At 38.7% G+C, this 19,903-nt stretch overlaps 1 long non-coding RNA gene across 1 annotated transcript in view; it reads left to right on the forward strand.

The window, feature by feature from the left end:
- The window catches only part of LOC144268124 (uncharacterized), an 87,609-nt gene that overhangs the window by 58,771 nt on the left and 8,935 nt on the right, over positions 1–19,903 (forward strand). The window contains exon 3 of the long non-coding RNA XR_013346709.1: positions 10,006–10,141. This is a non-coding gene — a long non-coding RNA (uncharacterized LOC144268124). The remainder of the gene's footprint in view (positions 1–10,005; positions 10,142–19,903) is intronic.

The raw sequence follows: 19,903 nt of genomic DNA on the forward strand, positions 1-19,903 counted from the left end.
GCTGTGCAGGCTAATATAAAAGACTTAGATTACAGATCATGTTCTGTGCTGTGTGACTTTAACAACCTAGATCTGGTTGTCTGTGATGGAATAAATTCCTCCCTATTGGTATCACTTTCTGACTATTTGTGGAAGATACGAGTTCTACTCTGTTATAATTGACTCTAGCGTTAAGAATGAGTAATGAATCCCAGTCTACACCCAAACGAGCAAAAATCCACCGGACGTTCTGTTTAAAAACTCATAGTGCAGTATGTCCCCACTTTTGTTTACTGTCCTTTTTGGTATTTACCTCTCCCATTGCTGCTCCCATAGCAAGCACTCTCCACCAGCGCTCAAAAAACCAAAGTTGCTTATTTCCCTCTCCCAGAGATAATAGGCTAAATTCTGCCTAGACCAATGTCACTTACACCAATATAACTCCAGTAGTCTCAATGCAGTTGTACATATTGAGGGGACAAGAGAGTATGTTCCGATGTGTTGGTGTAAGAATACCATAAATTGGTCCAACTTGATCTTCAGAAAAACTAGTAATGGACTGTGATGAATGAATATGCTGCTGAATGCTTATAATGTTTGTGATGTTGCACCCCGTAATGCTTTATGGGAATATGCTTATGAATATATATATGACATAACTGGAATATGTTTTATGCTACATATGCCATGTAACATATCTCTGCAAAGGTTATGATCTACTGAATATATTTATCTTATTTGAATGTGTCATTTTTGTACTCGAAGTAATGAATATTGGCTGTATACTTGTTTAATTTTAAATAGCTTCAGTGAAGCACTTGGTCAGCTTCCTGAGAAAAGACTATTCTCAGTAAGTGCCCAATCAAGAAGCCCTTAAGCCAACAATGAACTTGGAGATGCCAATCCACATCTGAGCTTTTCCAGGAATGTGGCTTGGCTGGTAAGGAACTCAGTCATGCATGGATATGTGACTTGCCTATGTTACTCCAAAACTATTTTGTAGCTGGATTCTACACAGGGGGAGGGAAGGGTGTCCACCCACAAAAGAAAGTCTATTTAAACCCCTGGGAGACCCCTCCATTTTGTCTTCAGCTGGCTCAAGCGATAGCCTCTCCACCCCAAAGGATATCTGAAAGAAACTGGGACAAAGGACAGTTACTACAGGGGGTGTGAGTGATTGCTGGATCCAGACTAGAAGAAGACTAGTCTGTAAAAGGAAGCTTAGTGAAACACCTCTGAGGGTGAAGTTTTATCTGTATTCAGTTTTCTTACTGTATTAGGCATAGACTTGCATGTTCTATTTTATTTTGCTTGGTAATTCACTTTGTTCTGTCTGTTACTACTTGGAACCACTTAAATCCTACTTTCTGTATTTAGTAAAATCACCTTTTACTTATTATTTAACCCAGAGTATGTATTAATACCTGGGGCGGGGGTGGGAGTTGAAACAGCTGTCCATATTTCTCTATCAGTGTTATAGAGGATGAACAATTTATGAGTTTACCCTGTATAAGCTTTATACAGGATAAAACAGATTTATTTGGAGATTGGACCCCACTGGGAGTTGGGCATCTGAGTGTCAGAGGCAGGAACGCTTCCTAAATTGCTTTCAGTTAACCCTGCAATTTGTGGGATGTGGTTCAGACCTGGGTCTGTGTTTGTAGCCAGCAATCGTGGCTGGCACAGCCAGTCAGGGTTCTGGAGTCCCAAGCTGGCAGGGAAAACAGGGGCATAAGTAGTCTTGGTACATCAGTTGGCAGCCCCAAGGGGGTTTCTGTGATCCAACCCATCACAGCGTTTAGTCTGTGGTGCGTGGGAAGGATTTACCTCAGCCTAGATGGTGACTGATCAGCATCATATAGAGCTGGGCATAGTCCCTTGGTGCAAGTGGCTGCCTTGAATGGTCCAATTTCTTCAGCCATGGGAGTTATGATCTTCCAAATACGCTACAGGTTAAAGCACATTGGTTGAGAGATTGTTCAGTCTGTTTCCTATTGTACAGTAAATTCTATATTTTACAAACCTGTGTTTTGTCCTTGCAGTTTATAATTGAATTTTACAATCAATGTGTCTTGTGGCAATATGTATGTATGTATGCCTGACAATATAAGTTGTTCATTCTCCCTGGGCTACTTCTATCAGTAAGGAATCAGATATCTTTGCCTGGGTGTGATCAAGACCCAGAGATATTTATTTTTACTGCTTCTAGCAAACTGGGTCTTTATGGCTGTGCAGATATTGTTCTTTCAACAATTAGCTACTAAAGCATTGTTAGATAGATCTTGCATTGCGTAGCAATTGCTGGAACTTGCAGCTGGCTGTGCTGCAAGTGGACAAATCCATAAACCCTAACACTGATGATCATTACCCTTCACCATAGGTTTGTCTGTGTCAGGACATGGGAAGCAGCTACATTAATTTAAATATAAAGAAAAGCAACATGAAACAGCAATACTTAGCACTTGTATCTTCAAAGTACTTTACAAGCATTAACTAATGCCTTTGTGAGCTAGGTGAGTATTACTGCCCCCAGTTAACATTTGAGGGAATAGAGGCACAAAGAGGTTAAATGAAGTGCCTAAGGACAAACAGTAAGTTGGTGGCAGAGCAGGGATTAGTTACTGATTCTCTTTCTTTGGGCTCCTTACTAATGAGTGTTCGATCTCTCTACTACTCTCTAGTTCACATTTTTAGTTAATTAAATAGACAGGCAATCACATTCTACTTTTATTTACACTAGCGTTAATCCAGCATAATTCCCCCAAACTGAGTGTACTGAATCAGACACCTATGCCTAAATATTAGCTATTAGAAGAAAAGGGCCTGATTTTCAGATCACCTACAGCTCCCACTGAAGTCAAAGCCGTGGATTTAGGTGTCTGATTTTGTACTTATTTTCTTAAAAGAAAATGTTCACCATGTGCACTGATGATTGACTGTACAAAACCAATCTAGTTCTGAACATCTCACTCAGATTATTTGCCTACTAAGGATTTGTTTCTTGTATTTGGCTTACTTGTACTATATACACATTACTACACATAAAAGACTATGTTAAAAGAACATTATGCTTGCAATCTCAAGCGTTCATGCTACCAGCTCTGCCTATACTTATCTAGTGCACTATATGTCAGTCTTCCAAAGAGAACTGACCCTGGAGAAAACTGATAAACTTAGATCTAATCTTTTTACTAATCATGCTCAAATAAATTCGTTAGTCTCTAAGGTGCCACAAGTACTCCTTTTCTTTTTGCGAATACAGACTAACACGGCTGTTACTCTAAAAACTGGTTAGCTGTTGTTCTCCAGTATTCTGTCTTTTTCTCCCAGTTTGCCAAACTCCCTGTTAAAATGATTTACTCAATTCTATATTCATCTTCCTGTCACTTTCCACCCTCCCCTGCCCCCGTAAAGAAATTCTAATAAATAACATACACAACATCCCACTCCCATTTCCTTTCCAGCCCTGGCCTCTTGTTTTCACACAGTAACCATCTGGAAGAGCTTATTTTCATTAATCTATTTTACTTGTTATTCACCTTCCTATTTTTTTTCCTAGTTACATTGATGTTTGCTTAAAAGTATGGCACATGCCCACCACCTGCATCCAATATATTTTGCTCCACGGGAGCCAATGCAGCACTCATTAAAATACAGAAGGTACTTGTTGAGTTCAGTGAACACTCACTGAATATTAATGAACATCTGGGTTCTCGCTATGGATGGGAAAACTTGTTTGCCTGAATTTGAACCCACTCTAGCATTGTGGATTTGAAAGTTGTGCAGGTTCTGAACTTCCGATCCATCTCAAATGTGAACATTTGTTAAGCCTCACTAACTTCAGTTTTATAACAGTTTTATGGGTGAATTCAGTGCTTGTGACAGTCCTAGAGCCTTAAATTCCTGTTTTATCTAAGGAATGGGTACAGATCTCCTTGTCCCAGGGAGGGTTTCTCCATGAATGGGTTGAGGCTCACTGGTGGGGCAGCCTGGCAAAACTTGCACTGCTGCCTGCCTGTGCTATGTTTCTGCTCTGTGCATGCATAAGTTAATGAGTTTTATGTCCAAGGCTGGCACTTTGCTAAATTTCATGAGCATTAAATTCATTCTAGGTGAAATTTGCCCTTCCTGGGTAAAGCAATGGCAGTCAGATTGTCTATGGAACTAAACATCAGTGTTGTAATTTATGTCACCCTCAACTCATAGGCAACATGACAGGGTTGCAGTTTGGCCCTGTCATGGAGCCTATGGTTGAGAATAGCAGTTGTTCTTCCTCTGTCTGCTATGTGGGAGTTTTAGACCACTGAATCTATATTTCCATTTCCCTCTTATAACCCCAGTCCACACCCTGAGCCCACATACTTCGAGCTAGCATGAAACCCCCTCTGGACCATGTAGTGATTCACAGCCACTCCCCATGAAACTTTCTTGCATAGTATTGCAACAGGATTTAAGTGGCATATCATGGACCTGTCTGAATTCTAAGATGCTGGGCAAATCATGGATTTTTCAGTTTGTTGGCAATTTTAGAAAGTTGAAGAAAAATAATTTTCAATGAGATAAAAAGCAAATTTTGAATTTTTTTTTCAAATTGAATCTCCCTCGCCCCCCTCAAATTCACAAAACAAAATCTCAAACTCTTCGTGTTTAACAAAATGTTATGGTTCAATGGCAAGTTTTTTTTTAAAATTGTATTTTCAAATGTAAAATTAAAGGAAATTTGTAAGCAAAAAAAAAAATCTTTTTGACCAGAAAAATTAAAATGTTGTTTTGAAAGTGTCAAAAGGAAACTGTTGATTTTTCTTTCAGAATACTTTTTGCTTTTCAAGTTTAACAATTCGGGAAAACTGACACAAATTTGCAAAATGCTTTGGTGTCACCAAATCTGTATCTTTCACTGAAAAATGTTTGGATTGAAAAATTTTGCCCAGCTTTGTGGAAGACCTGTGTAGGTTCAAACACCATTATTCTGGACAAGACTATTCTTCGTGCATCTCTGAAATATAACAGAGTTAATAGTAGGATCTCAGAGCTCTTACAGTACAACATGTTGATGACTTTGAAATCCATGTGTTGTACATAGTAATGTATTATATTGACATGTAGTTTGGGAATAACATGCTCCAAAGAAATGGAATATAGTTATTTATATAATTAACAATTACATATGTTTCAAAGCTTTCACTTTTCCCGAAGTGAGAACTTCTGGCCTGTAGCTTTTTCCAATTTCAGTACTATGTCCTGAATCATTTAGTGCAAAGGTAGTCCATGGATGTCGCTGGCGTTCAACACATTTGTATTTGAGATGGCAGTATTCAGACATGGATAGAAATTAGTATCTAACTTTTCCTTCTCTTTAAACTGATTATCAAAGAATGCATTTGTCTGATTTTTAATAAAAGAATAAGCAGTGTTTTCAATTTGTTAAATATTCAATGATCAAGGCTAGATTTCTATTTAAAAAGCCCTACTCCAGTTATAGTAACTGCCTGCCAGGAAGCATGTTTTAATATTTGTTCATCACACTGTAAAAGGCAATCAGAAGAACAAGCCAATCGAGAAAAATGTGTTTCCCTAAATTATTCTTCTAATTACTAATTTACAAAGATTTTGCTTATTAAAGAATGAAATTTAAAAAAAAATGTTTTCAGCTATTTAGAACAAAACAAACAAGGAATGTATCTCCATGTATTGGGGATGAACTGTTAATTTGATAAAAGTTCTAATGGAGATATTTTCAAAACAGCCCACCCTCCACTCCAATTTACCATGCAAGTGCTTGATCCTTTTACTTTTGGATCCAATGAGATCAGCTTAGGCCCTTACTGTCTTCTATTGTGCCTGTTTTCCATAAGGACCTATGTTTTTATTGACAGAAGGAATTAAGAGCTAATTAGAGATGACATCAAGAGAGTGTAGAGGGGTTGGGCAAACCAAAAGAGCAAGATGGAGGAAAAGATATTAAATAAAGTAGTGGAGAAAGTAAAACAAACATGGGCAGACTATGTGAAGCTGGGAAAGCAATACTCTTAGTTATGCTCCATAGAAGGCACTTCAGGCTTTTTTTTACTTATTTATGTTTTTGGTAATGCCTGAGGGGCAGCCAAGAGTGAGGCCATTATGCTAGCATGGTACAAACACAGCGTAGTTGTCATAAATATAAAGGGAAGGGTAAACCCCTTTAAAATCCCTCCTGGCCAGAGGACAAATCCTCTCACCTGTAAAGGGTTAAGAAGCTGAAGGTAACCTCGCTGGCACCTGACCAAAATGACCAATGAGGAGACAAGATACTTTCAAAAGCTGGGAGGAGGGAGAAAAACAAAGGGTCTGTGTCTGTCTGTATGCTTTTTTTTGCTGGGGACAGAACAGGAACGGAGTCTTAGAACTTTTAGTAAGTAATCTAGCTAGGTATGTGTTAGATTATGATTTCTTTAAATGGCTGAGAAAAGAGCTGTGCTGAATAGAATGACTATTCCTATTCCTGTGTGTCTTTTTTGTAACTTAAGGTTTTGCCTAGAGGGATTCTCTATGTTTCGAATCTAATTACCCTGTAAGGTATCTACCATCCTGATTTTACAGGGGTGATTCCTTTACTTCTATTAAAAGTCTTCTTGTAAGAAAACTGAATGCTTTTTCATTGTTCTAAGATCCAAGGGTTTGGGTCTGTGGTCACCTATGCAAATTGGTGAGGATTTTTACTAAACCTTCCCCAGGAAGTGGGGTGCAAGGGTTGGGAGGATTTTGGGGGTGAAGACGTGTCCAAACTACATTTCCCAGTAAACCCAGATAAAGTTTGGTGGTGGCAGTGGAAATCCAAGGGCAAAGGGTAAAATTAATTTGTACCTTGGGGAAGTTTTAACCTAAGCTGGTAAAAGTAAGCCTAGGAGGTTTTCATGCAGGTCCCCACATCTGTACCCTAGAGTTCAGAGTGGGGAAGGAACCTTGACAGTAGTAGATTGTCCCTGCCCTGAAGAGCTTACAATCGAAATAGGCAAAACATAAACAGTAAGTAATGGTGTAGAACACTCAGGCAGAGTGAACAATGATGGCGGTGAAAAACGTGTTCGTTCCACGATTATTTTTGGGGGCAGTAGGGGTGAGTATAGTTAGGAGGGAATAAGCTAAATGGGAAAAAAAAAGGAAGAAAACATGAGGCGATCAATACCTCCTGGGTGATATTTGAAAGTAAGGATAAATTGGTGTCCATGAATTTAAGTAGTCCTCATATTCATCTTGGGTTAAACATATACATTTTTCTTTGATTCCTTGACCTTTACATTCCAGATGTTAAGCCATTTGTATTAGGAGAGGGAACTGAGTTCTTAGCTACCATAATTAAATAGCTGGTGCATAGTCTATAATAAACTAATCTATAAATAATAGCAAATCAATAGCATCTTTGGCCACCTTCCCATTAGATATATCTCTGGTGAAAGGGATGGCAATAAGCTCATTATTTTTGTGATTGTGGGCACAGTCCTGTAAAATATTGATGCCTTCAGCTCTGATTCATCCAAACTCTCAAGTCCTTTCTCCTGGCAGGACTCCCATTGCCTGCAATGGGAAATGAGGGCACTCTGTACCTTGCAGGACTGGAACAATAATTTCCAGCCTTATTCCCAAAACTCTTACTGAAAAGATTCCCCACCCCCCAACATGAAAGGGGCTGTGTTTCCATCATATGGTGTATTACTAGGGTCACTTTCATAAGGGCTATCATTTTGCATTTCTTTTATATTCTGAAAGCTGTTAATTTATTTTTAATTAGATGTGTTTCCATAAAAATCTTTTCTATGTAAATATGGTTGTAGCACACACTGTGCCCTATGAGTCTAACAGGAATAAATATTGTACTGGGAGAACATTCTGCATACTTTTAGTATCTGAACACATAAAACATCAATATCCTCCCATTTATGTATATGTACAGTTTTTACATTGGCTTTATCACTTATGGTTCTCATGAAGCATTATCAACAATCTGGCAAATCCTTTGGTGGCACTTTCATTAGAAATGGAAGGAATATGTTTGAGTAGGTTTTTCAGACATGCAACACAGTAAGTTCTTATGCCCAATATATGTCATACATGGGTTGCCACTTCAGGGGAAATCATTTCAGAACTGGTGTCTGTTTTTGCCATCACTGAGACATGAGAGGAAAAAGTGATCTCATGGTTAAGGCCCTTGATTGGTTCTCAGGAAAGTTGGGTTAAGTTTCTAGCTCTGCCACAGACTTTCTGTGTAAACTTAGGCCTAGTTACTTAATATCTCTGTGCCTCAGTTCTCCATCTGTAAAACTGAGCTGATATAATTAGACAAGACAAATAAAGGGAGGGAAAAAGGAAGTAAGACATTCAGGGTAGGGACTGTCTTTTGCCAAGGGCTTGTCTACGTGAGGAAATTTACCAACATAACTATACTGGTATAATTTTACTGCTACAGCAACATAGGATAAACTGGAAAAAGCTCTCTTATTCTGGAATAAGTACGTCCATGTGGGACGTTATATCAGTATAACTGTAATGGTAGAATTATACTGGTAATTTCCCCCATGTAGACAAGAGGTTTGTACAGTGCCCAGCACAATGGGGCTTTGATATCAGTTGGAGCCTTTAAGTGCTACTTGTAACAATAATAGCTTACATTTTTAGCGCACTTCAGAGATGAAAATGAAGATATCAGCCGTTACAGAATATTCCCAGGAGTGGAGAAGTAAGACATATGTTTGTTTAAAAAGTGGGAAGCTCCAACTCTGAGTGTTTTTACCTATGATTGGTTTTTCCCCAGCAGTCCTGTGACCTTACCCCCCCCCCCGCCCACTTCCTTATGCTATGAACTTTTGGTTCCATGTAAATATGTAGTTTCTTTTATATAGATTTTTGGTTTTGCTTAATTGTCTTTAAAACACAGAACAAAATACACAAGTGCAGATAGAACTGGATAGACAACTATCATTCAGCTAATCAGAATTTCACCTGCTCACGTGGCGTACAACTTAGACTTGTCATCAAAGCATTTGGTTGAGGAGTGCATATTATAATGCTGGCTGTGACATGAAGAGTTTCCTGCATAGCAACCAAAAGCATTGCCAACGAGCCACGGGTGTCCAGCACCTGAGGAAGAGACAATGTGATAATTGTAGACACCACTCTCAGATTCCACTCTTTTGAAGTTCTACTTTTGCATCTATTATTCTATCTGTAACCCCCTTTGGAGTTTGTCAGCTCCTGGAACACTGGACTGAGTCTTGACAGGACCTTGCCTATGGAGTGCAATAGTGGCTCCATAGTTTTGTAGACCATTTACCAGCCTGCTTAGAGTCTGTAGCAGGAACAGAATAGATGGTAAACCCCTGTAAAAGCCAGTAGTGGGGCTTGTGATGGGGTGATTTGTACAGACAGTTTGCTGGGCCAATGAGGAGCCAGGACTGCTCAATCCTTTGGTGTGAGGGGATAGCCTGACTCACAGACAAAGGGACTCAGTTTAGTTTCACTTTTTGGAGCTTTTATTTTGAAGTCAGGAGTTGTGAGAAATGCCATCAGTGAGGCAGAGGATCAACCCCCTGTTGGCTATAGACCCAGCTGAGACCTCCCCAGAACTCTGGACCAGGGAGCCAGGCAACCTGCCCCACTCAGGTGAAAATACTGTGAGAGGGCCTCTTTTGTTGTCTTCAAGCTGGCTAATGTTTGCAGTGCTCTACACTCCTCTTCAGACTCATTCTACACATTTCCTCTGCTTGGGAAGGTGCCAGGGAGAGAGCTGGCATTTATGATACAGTTGTGAATGGTGGAAAGTGGGGAATTTATTGTATTATGAATATATTAGTTGACCATAACCCTTTACTTCCCTGGATCCACTGTTCCCTGCCTCCCATAAAGTCCCCATTTGTTATACTGTTGTTTTGAGGTGTGGCACATTATTTGTTGGGCTTTGTATTATTGTATTTTTTGTGTACAGGGTCCTATTCCTTGTTAAGGGTAGCATTATTAGCCATTTCTCAAGTGACAGAAACCTTTGTGTCCCAGGCACAGAGAGGAATCCCCTTGAGTGGAGGCACAAGGCATCTCAATAAAGAACCCAGGACCCAGCTCATGGAAGGAAAGGGGAGAAGCCACTCTGATTAGCAAGCACCAGGGAGGGACAACATAACTATCTACTATAGTAAGTATATCTGCTTAGATACTTATTACAGTGGCAGATATTGATAAATATATTAATCTATTCTCTATAGCTATATATTCTTTATTTTACGTAGCATCTTTCATCCAAGCTCCTCAAGGTGTGTCAAGGTTTCTTCCCCACTCTGAACTCTAGGGTACAGATGTGGGGACCTACATGAAAGACCCCTAAGCTTATTCTTACCAGCTTAGGTTAAAAGCTGCCACCACCAAAGTGTTACACAAAGAACAGGGAAAATGCCCACTTGGAAACGTCTCCCCCCCCCCCAAATATCCCCCCAGCACTACACCCCCTTTCCTGGGGAAGGCTTGATAAAAATCCTCACCAGTTTGCATCGGTGAACACAGACCCAAACCCTTGGATCTTAAGAACAATGAAAAAGCAATCAGGTTCTTAAAAGAAGAATTTTAATTAAAGAAAAAGTAAAAGAATCACCTCTGTAAAATCAGGATGGTAAATACCTTACAGGGTAATCAGATTTAAAACCTAAAGAATCCCTCTAGGCTAAACCTTAAGTTACAAAAAGATACAAAAACAGGAATACACATTCCATTCAGCACAACTTATTTTATCAGCCATTTAAACAAAACAGAATCTAACGCATATCTAACTAGATTGCTTACTAACTCTTTACAGGAGTTCTGACCTGCATTCCTGCTCTGGTCCTGGCAAAAGCATCATACACACAGACAGAACCCTTTGTTTCCCACCCCTCTTCCAGCTTTGAAAGTATCTTGTCTCCTCATTGGTCATTTTGGTCAGGTGCCAGCAAGTTTATCTTAGCTTCTTAATCCTTTACAGGTGAAAGGGTTTTTCCTCTGGCCAGGAGGGATTTAAAGGTGGTGAGCCTTCTCTTTATATTTATGACAAGGTGTCTTAAGCCTGAGACTACTTCTTATTTAGGTATTAATATACCTATTTAGCAAATTGGTAAATGGAGGCAGAGAGATGCTAAAGGACCAGCTATCAGACAGCATTCTTTCTCTTAATGGACAACTACAATATATCAATAGGAGTTAGGCACCTAACCTGCTTAGGTGCTTTGAATATCTTGTGAGGCCCTATCTGCATCTTAGGCACCTACATACCTAAATCTGTTAATCTTTAAGGTGCCTCTGTACTCCTCGTTGTTTTTATGAGATCTCTGGAGTTCACAAAATTCCTCGTATTGGGAAACTAAAAAATAGTAAGGCATTCACAGAAATAAAGCAAGATCTGAGCTCTCTTTTGGCCTAAGGAGCTCAAGACAGATATGGAAGACGACTCCCTTTATGGAGAAGATAGCAAAGACATGTCCTTTAAATGAGATATATGGGTGTTGTGAGTCAGTAGCCACTAAACGAGAAAACAATCAATTCTTCTATCCTTTGTAAGAAAGTTTTAAATAGTTGACTAAGGTTGGTCTAGTTTGGGGTGAAATCCTGGGCTTATTGAAGTCATGGGTAAAATTCCCTTTGACTTCAATGAGGCCAGAATTTTACCTCATGTCTAATATATGCCAATGATGCTTGAAAGCAGTAAGCAATTTCAGTACTACCCTGAAGGAGACTGTTTTGAATGAGATCTAGTGCAAAAAGATGAAGTGTGACTGGTAGATATAGAATGATTTGAAGCTATGTGGATGGCATGTGAAGCTAAAGAGATGGAGGGTAATGAGATGAAGGTGAAGTTTTCTTTATAAGTTCTGACTGATCTCTCTGACCCCTCAGTTAAGGTGGCCATTTAAAGTGTCAGGTTTATATTCCTAGAATATAAAATGTCACTATATCATTACTCATTTGAGCAACAGACTGGCAATCTGTGCAACTTGACAGCATGTACATTTGCCTGGAGCAGCCTTAACTTAGGCAAAGCCATTTTTGTCCATTTTCCTACATTTGTTACTAAATATAGGTTCCCACATCTAGTGCACTGAAGCAGTCACATCCCTTTTTCTGCTGATGCTGCTTTTTTTCACAGCACATATCCCTTGGGTACCTAATGGAGAAGTACCTACTTCTGTGTAGGGGGATGAAAAGTTTTAATGAATTTCAATGGCATATGTTTTATTTGTAAAAGTGCCTTGCACAGTTTCCTGATTACTGTACCCATACATCATATGCAAATAATATATTCAGTTCTAATGAATTTGACACTTAATTTCTAATGTCATTCTGGAAAGCTAAATGAAGCTCTCATCTGGTTTATTATCTTTTACTTTTACATCAGTGCAGATCTAGCCTGGAATAGAATCAGTTTTGTTTTTCTTTTATTCTTTATTCTTACAGCAATGTTTTCATCAGATGCCAAGTAATCAAATATAGACAATTCCATTACCAGAGTTTATCACCACAACTTTTAATTCAAGGTCAAAAAGCATCATGGAATCTTTGCTAAGGCTTTCTATTGATTTTCAGGAATGTTAATTTTGAGAAGAAATGGTTCATATCCTTTGTATATTCATATTGCATACTTTGGATTTTAAAACAATGATTTCAGGAAGCTTTATCTCAAAGTATTTTATAAAGCAATGTTTAGTATTCATGTTGGAAGGACTGGATACAGGCAAACACTTATGCTCAGTATGCACTAAGCAGAATCCACTTCACACATTTCAGTGTGAAATGTAGCATCAGCAGGCCATGCTACTGTAGGTGTATTGTAAAGAACACAAAGGGGAGTATTAACCAGATTTCTGGGCTCCCTGCAGCTCCAGTTTAGGAAAGCAGTTAAGTCTGTGCTTAAGAGTGCTAAAGTTGACAGTCTCAGGGCAGCTCTACACTACAGCCTAAATCAATATAACTTACATCGCTCAGAGCAATGCAAGTTTTGTGCTGTCCACACCGGCATTATATTGGCAGGAGAGTGCTCTCATGTTGGCACAGAGTGTCTTCACCATTATTTCTGACTGTGATTACAAAACGTTGGTTCTGTTCCCTTACTGGATGAGTGTAACTGACATAATGAGGTGAAGGATGCGGTAGAAGTAGAGAATTATATCCTGCTATGGAATCGTTCAGACAATCAGTACCAAAGTTAATTGTGTGGCTGTTTAGAAAGACTCCTATAGAATCCTCTTGAATGAATTCCGGTTAAATAATACTTTTCCAAAAGCAGTCTAGTAGTGGTATGTCAGGCAAATTCTGATTCAAGTGGCCTAGAAAGGAGAAGGTTTAAAGTATTCTAAATATTTACTAATTCTGCCATCCTAACTTGTCCTAACTCTGCATCATGCTCCTGCTGTGTTACTGAAACTCAAAAGCCCTAATTTTTGTAAACCCATTTTAAAAACTATTTGAGAAGTTCTGATGATTACCGTCCTCAAAGAATACTACTTACCGCAAATGTAGCAGTCTCTATAGATGTCAGTTTTGGCCTCAACACTTGGTGGAAGGTCAAATCACATCACAGGATGACAAGCTTCTGATCTAAAGAGTGAATGCACCAGCTACTGAGCTGGCAATGGGTTATTTTTATCATCCAGTACCTAAATCTATATTTACTTTCAACACTGAGCTGTGTGTCCTGATGCCTGCATTTGCATGCTATAACATTCCTGTTCACTTCTGAGAGTTGTTCTGCTTCATTTTAGAAGAATTTCTCAATAGATCAGGGCAATTATTTTTATAGAATATTTTACTGTGTACATAACCCACAACATGGGCTAAAGATTATTGCACACAGTAGCACTGGAACATTTTTCTTAATGAATGAAACATTTAGCTGGGCTTCCTTTACCCAACAAACTGCTATGCATACAACAATTAGTTTATGCAAATTAATAGAATGTAAAATTAACCTAGGTAAAATATGGGAATTAAACAGTAATTATACTTCTTGTTTCTAGTCAAATAATAGAGCAAAGTCTTTTTTAATCTAAAATATAGAAAGATTTCTTTTGTTTTCTTATCATATATAATTCTTAAAACCACTGGCCTTCAGGAATGTCCAGCTTTCCTGGTAATCAATTACCTGGATCAAATATCTAAAATATTTGGAGTACTTTTCCTTAAAGTTAGACTCAGCTTCAGTGTGTTTCTTCCGACAGTGTAGCTAAAGATTGAGCTCAATGGAAGAGGCTGTAGCTAATACTCTTTTTCTGATGGCTAAGCACACATCTTGCTTTAGCTCATGTATAATTAACCATAAGGTTTTGAGAAAATAGCCTGTGTGATGCAATACATTTTGGACTGATAAAGGGCAGGGTCCACCCCTGTGATACATGGTCAAGGAAAGCTTTGTGTATCTTGTAAAATACCAACTCCTATTTTGTTCTGAGCACGCATTGGTCAGAGGGCAGGGAGAAAAATTCCTCAACCTCCAAACCCTAGAATTTTGAATGACAGATGCTGGTGCTTCCCCAGTCAATTCTTTCCTTGGAAAGGTATTATCAAGGGTGAATAATAGAGGAATTTGCACATATCTCGAAAGAGGTCAGATACTATCTTCATATAAAATATAAATGAATCTTTAATGTACTTGATGCAGACATGGGCTTAGGCTAGTTATGAAATGTGCTGTCAGTTATATCTCCTGATATTACTCATCTACTAAATACCACTGGAAAGAAAAGTAAATGAGTAAATTTCAGGGAAAAAAACAATGTACGAAAAGTGAATCAGTGATGCAGTAATGAGGCCCATGGGTTTTAGGCTAAAAATTAATGAGGGAAGTACATCAAATTCCAAAGATAAATGTAATGTCAAAGCATATTTTCTTTTGCACATTGTTTAATGCAGAAACTTAATTAGATGCGTGAGCTGTCTTGTTAAAAACAACTCAGATAACTAAATAAAAGGTTTAGATTAACTCAGTTTTCAGAAGAAGTAATGTTTCACCAGTGGGTTGGTTTATCTGTTCCTCTTACTTAAGCTGAAATTTCATATGGTTCAGAATCACAATATTCACTACCACCAAGGAATCCACTCCCACCCCCACCTACCAGTACACAGTATTTGTGGATATAGAGAGCTTTAGTTGAAACTCTAGCAAAGTAAAACAGTGAGTACAAAGCCATAAAAGGGATTAAAGGCAGAGCTGGGCATAAGATAAGACACTTACTCCACAGTCCACCAGCTTTTTTGCTCTTAGATGAGTGACCTCGCATTTGGCTGTGTTGAAGTGCATGCTGTTCAAATGAGTCCAGCTTAAGAAGCAATCCGGATCACTTTGTATAACTGTCTTGCCATCTTTATTGACAAGATTGTAAGCTCACTGGAGCAATAGGGATATGTTTTCCCCAAGCACTGTGTACACATAATCCAAAGACGGTCACTGGTCTAAAATTTGCCATATAAAGTTTGCGTTCAAAAAATTAGTCAGTGCTAAGTATTCTGTGCTGATCTCCTCTTCTGGATAAAACCAATCAACTTCACTTAGCTTAATTAACATATGTGGAATTTAGGGCTTGTCTTCATGTAGAGCACTACAGGGGTGCAGCTGCGCTGGTGTAGCACTTTAGTGAAGATGCCCCAACGCTGACGGCAGAGCTTTTCCCATCGGCGTAGTTAATCCACCTCCCCAAAAGGCGATAGCTGTGTTGATGGGAGAAGCTCTCCTGTCGACATAGCACTGTCTACACATGGGGTTAGGTTGGTATAACTACGTTGCTCAGGTGTGTGGACTTTTCACAGCCCATAGTTATGCTGATATAGTACAGACCTGACCTCAGACAAATGCCAGTATGAGCATGGACACTCCAAAGAATATGCCTACAATACCTCTTTAATGTCCTAGTACAAGGGTGTTCTTTTAACAGGTGAGTGATTTGCTTGTTCTTGATGCCAGTCACTGGGAGCCATTCACACTAAATATATTATCTCTACTTCTATCTAGGTCATATTTAAAATAATGGTCCAGTTTCATACCAAAGTAAATTTAACCTAATGTTTATATTCAATGTATTTTTTTTGTAAACTATTTTATCTTTAAGAATCATGTATGGATTTCATTTTCATTAAATATGTTGCTAATATAATCAATACATGGAAAAGGAGAACTTTTTTTTTTATATGTAGATATTGTCTGAAGCTACTGATACGTTAATACACAGTCTCCTTACGTTCAAAATTAGGTACGTAGGAACTAAGAATCAGATATGATGTAACAACATTTTGAAAAAAATCAAAGAAAGCTTCCGGTATATTATAAGTAGAGCCCTGCAAATCCGCAGATATTCACTTTATATCCACGGATCACTTTTACGGATTGCAGATCAGATGCAGATACAATCCGTCCAGGGCTCTAATTATAAGAAGAGAGTGGCCTAGTCCTCTATAAGTGATACAGATCATTGTGACACAATATCTGTTGAGAACTATTCTTATGACATGATATCCACTGCTTTGCTTTTGTTGTCACTGTTTCCTCCATACTAATGAAATTTTTGATTGGGTTCTTCTTTTACCTCTACTTCAAAACATCTCATTTATATTTTGAGTACTGACCAGGGCTGCCAATTTTGGTTGGACATATTTCTGGAGGTTTCATCAAATGACATAATCTTTAATTAAAGATTAATCTTAAATTCCTGGAGACTCCAAGACAATCCTGGAGGCAACCCTAGTACTGACCAAGGATAGAAGGTGAATCCTTTAATAGAGTGAAACAAGCTAGTGCTTCACAGTTGTAAATAGTGAGTTGGGAGTGAGGGGGAGTTTGGAGGTAAGTTTTGTTACTAAATGCTTTTCTACACAATGCCTTAGTCTGTACCAGCTGGGGTGTACATTCTGAGGAGCACCAGTCCGTTGCATACTAACTGGCCATGCTAGTGCACACGGAAAGTTTCCTAGTGTTTGTTAATGTAGTTCCCTTTCAAACAGTACAATATTAACACTCCTTAGGGAATTGTTACTAATGCACCAGCAGGGTCCATGTGGTCTAGTTAGCTCATGACACACTGAATGCATATTTAGCATTTACACCCAGCTGGTATGGACTAAGGCCCTGTGTAGACAAGATTAAAATACAAATTTAGCTAAATCATCAAGAAACAGATGTGTCTTCTAAGCTATTTATTCTGAAGAATATCTCTTGCAATTTCTTCAGTAAAGCCATTTTTTTTATCATACCAGAAGTACTGTACTCTCTTGCTTCTCCTCTTGTAAAGCATGGACACTCAATTTCGAAAGGTTTGGCTCTAGTGAACAATTGTGTCGATAATGGCAAGATAACAAAAGGTTCCATCTCACTTTCCCATTGTTCTCTTGCCTCATTAAGGGTTAAAAGGAGTGACAAGTAATTATGACATTCTTGTCAGAAAACGTAAGCTGTTCTGACTTGAAATACATTGAGGAAGCAGATGTGTTCTTTTGAATTTTTATTTAACACCTTTTCTAACCATAATCACAACTTATGGGTACACACCTTGCCTGGGCACATTGGAAAAATTAGCTTTTGATAATTTCCCCTTAAAAATTTCCAATAAATTCAGTCACTACACTATTCCATTGGTAGCTTCTCCTTAGTGCTGTGTTAAACTGTTTAGCTAAATGCTGGTATAACAGATATGCTGTAGGTTGTGCTCTGAAGAATGTTAAAACTGGTTTTGGCAAAGTGATTTCACTGCAGAGGACCTTCAATCAACAACATTCTGATGCCACACCTAGCAAGGTATATATTAGTGATCTATACCATTAATAGCTATCATATTAGCATCTTTCCAGCTGAGCTCAGCTACCCTGACAGAGCACAGGAAGAGAAGTTGGTTGTCAATAGGTCTGTGCCTATTTAAGTCTTTATGGACCATAATCAGCAAATTGAAGTGAAATCTGCAGCAAATAGGTAGCCAGTACAAAAGAAGAAACACAGGCTCTAATTTAGTATCCGTTGGACGTAGCCCCTCACTAATTGTGCAGAACCACTATCCATTCTTTTACAAGTGTTCCCCTACTGACTAGTAATGCTTCCACTTTGTATGGCTTGAGTTTGAGTCCATTTACTTTTATCCAGTTCCCAGTCTCAGCAAGATATTCTGAAGGCATAGGAAACATAGAATCTACATTTGACAAACTGGAGACACAGATGAGTATCAGTGGTATATTGGTGAGGTGGTATCACCACACAACATCTTTCACATCCTCCAAATTGCTTTATTTGCACAGTAAGCAGGAAAGAACAGCTGACGTATCCCCATGGTGCCCCACGTAGTGCTCCAGGCCTCAGGGAGGAGTTTTCCATCACTAACGTCACTTAAAGACTTGCCAAATAACTGTGACCATACAGTTTTCTGTTTGTTACCCATCATTATGCAGGCAATGTGTTCTATCTTTGGCTTAAGAGCCATTGTTTCAAATAGCTGAACAATAAGTTTGGCTAAGATCACCTGCTTTAGGTCACTTTACACCTAAATCCTTTGGTGAGCCACCACAAGAAGGATGGATTTTTAATGGGAGAGGAAAATTTGGGTAGATCTGCAGTTCACTACAGAACCTGATGGCAGCCTGTCTAACACTAATATTATTCCAAAATTTGGAGACCTATGAGGCTGGGCTCAGTTGCAGAATCAAACTTTAATAGTTTTGTATTCTGATTCTTTGATACCTTACTATCAGCAGTAAACCACAACAAAATAATATAACAGAAAGCTAAATAGAGGCGAACACTTAGGTCCCGATCCTTGCGTAGTGCACAGTAGCTTGCATAGACATATTATACTCCAAGGCAAGTGCAAGGGCTATGCTGGGCTGCAAGTAACTTCAAGCACTAGGGCTCAGTCCTGCAAGGTGCTGAGACCTCAGTCTAAGAAGGCACTTAAGCACATGCTTAGCTTTGTGTGCGTAAGTTTTCCCGTTGCAACCACATGCTTGCAGTTAGTTATATACTTACATGTTTTGTTGTCTCAGGACTGGAGTGCTCAGCAGAAAGTCCTAGGTTTAGCTCTTCCCCACTGAGAGATTCTGTAGTAATCCTCAAGCCCCCTAAGCACCCACTCCCCTACTTGCAGGACTCCATTTCCCTTTCCCTAGGTCTCGCTCATCACTTTTTACCTGTTCTAATATATGCAACACTCACCTGCTCCACGCAGGACTGAGCCCTGTAATTCATTTTTTGTGTTTAAAATTTAATCTTAAAGTAGCAGAACATCAAACAAGGCTTCACCCCTTTTAGAGTGATTAAGTGTTTAAACACTTACATTATGCATATATTTTGTTTATAAAATTGCATGTAACTCTAATGCTGTGAAAATCAGCCCATCTATATGTTATGGCAAATCTCAAGTTGACAATGAAACCTCTTTCAAAAGGATAATGAAGGGGGAAAAAAACAAAACAAATTTAACTCCAGGAAGAAAAATAATATGGAATAAGACATTTCTCAGGACTTATTAAAAAAGTAAATAGTACATATTCTTCTCGGATAAATACATAAAATCCTCTGACATAAAAATCGTTTAGCAAGATTGCCTCTGGAGATTTTCTGTTAAATAACCTTGAGAAAACATATGTGTATTTATTGCTACTAAAATTTCCGAAACCGAGTAACAGCTAGTAGTCTACATTAAATGATGCTTGGGTTCTCTTCCCTTCATATGAATTAAGGTGTAATTATTAGCAACAGGTTGGTCGTGTCAAAATGAAACAGCCCCGGGCAGCTACAATAGTAAGAGAAAAAAGAGCCTCCCTCAAATAAAGCCTACAGGAAAGGCTTTGTCATCACAAAAATTAGCTTTTACATTATAAGAATTCATAATAATCCATAAAAAGGCATTGTAAACCAGACCCATCCAGCTGTCAATTAGTGGGAATGAGGGAAAGCAGAGAGTAA

The sequence above is a fragment of the Eretmochelys imbricata genome, chromosome 7, assembly GCF_965152235.1.
Source record: "Eretmochelys imbricata isolate rEreImb1 chromosome 7, rEreImb1.hap1, whole genome shotgun sequence".
NCBI classification, from domain to species: Eukaryota; Metazoa; Chordata; order Testudines; family Cheloniidae; genus Eretmochelys; species Eretmochelys imbricata.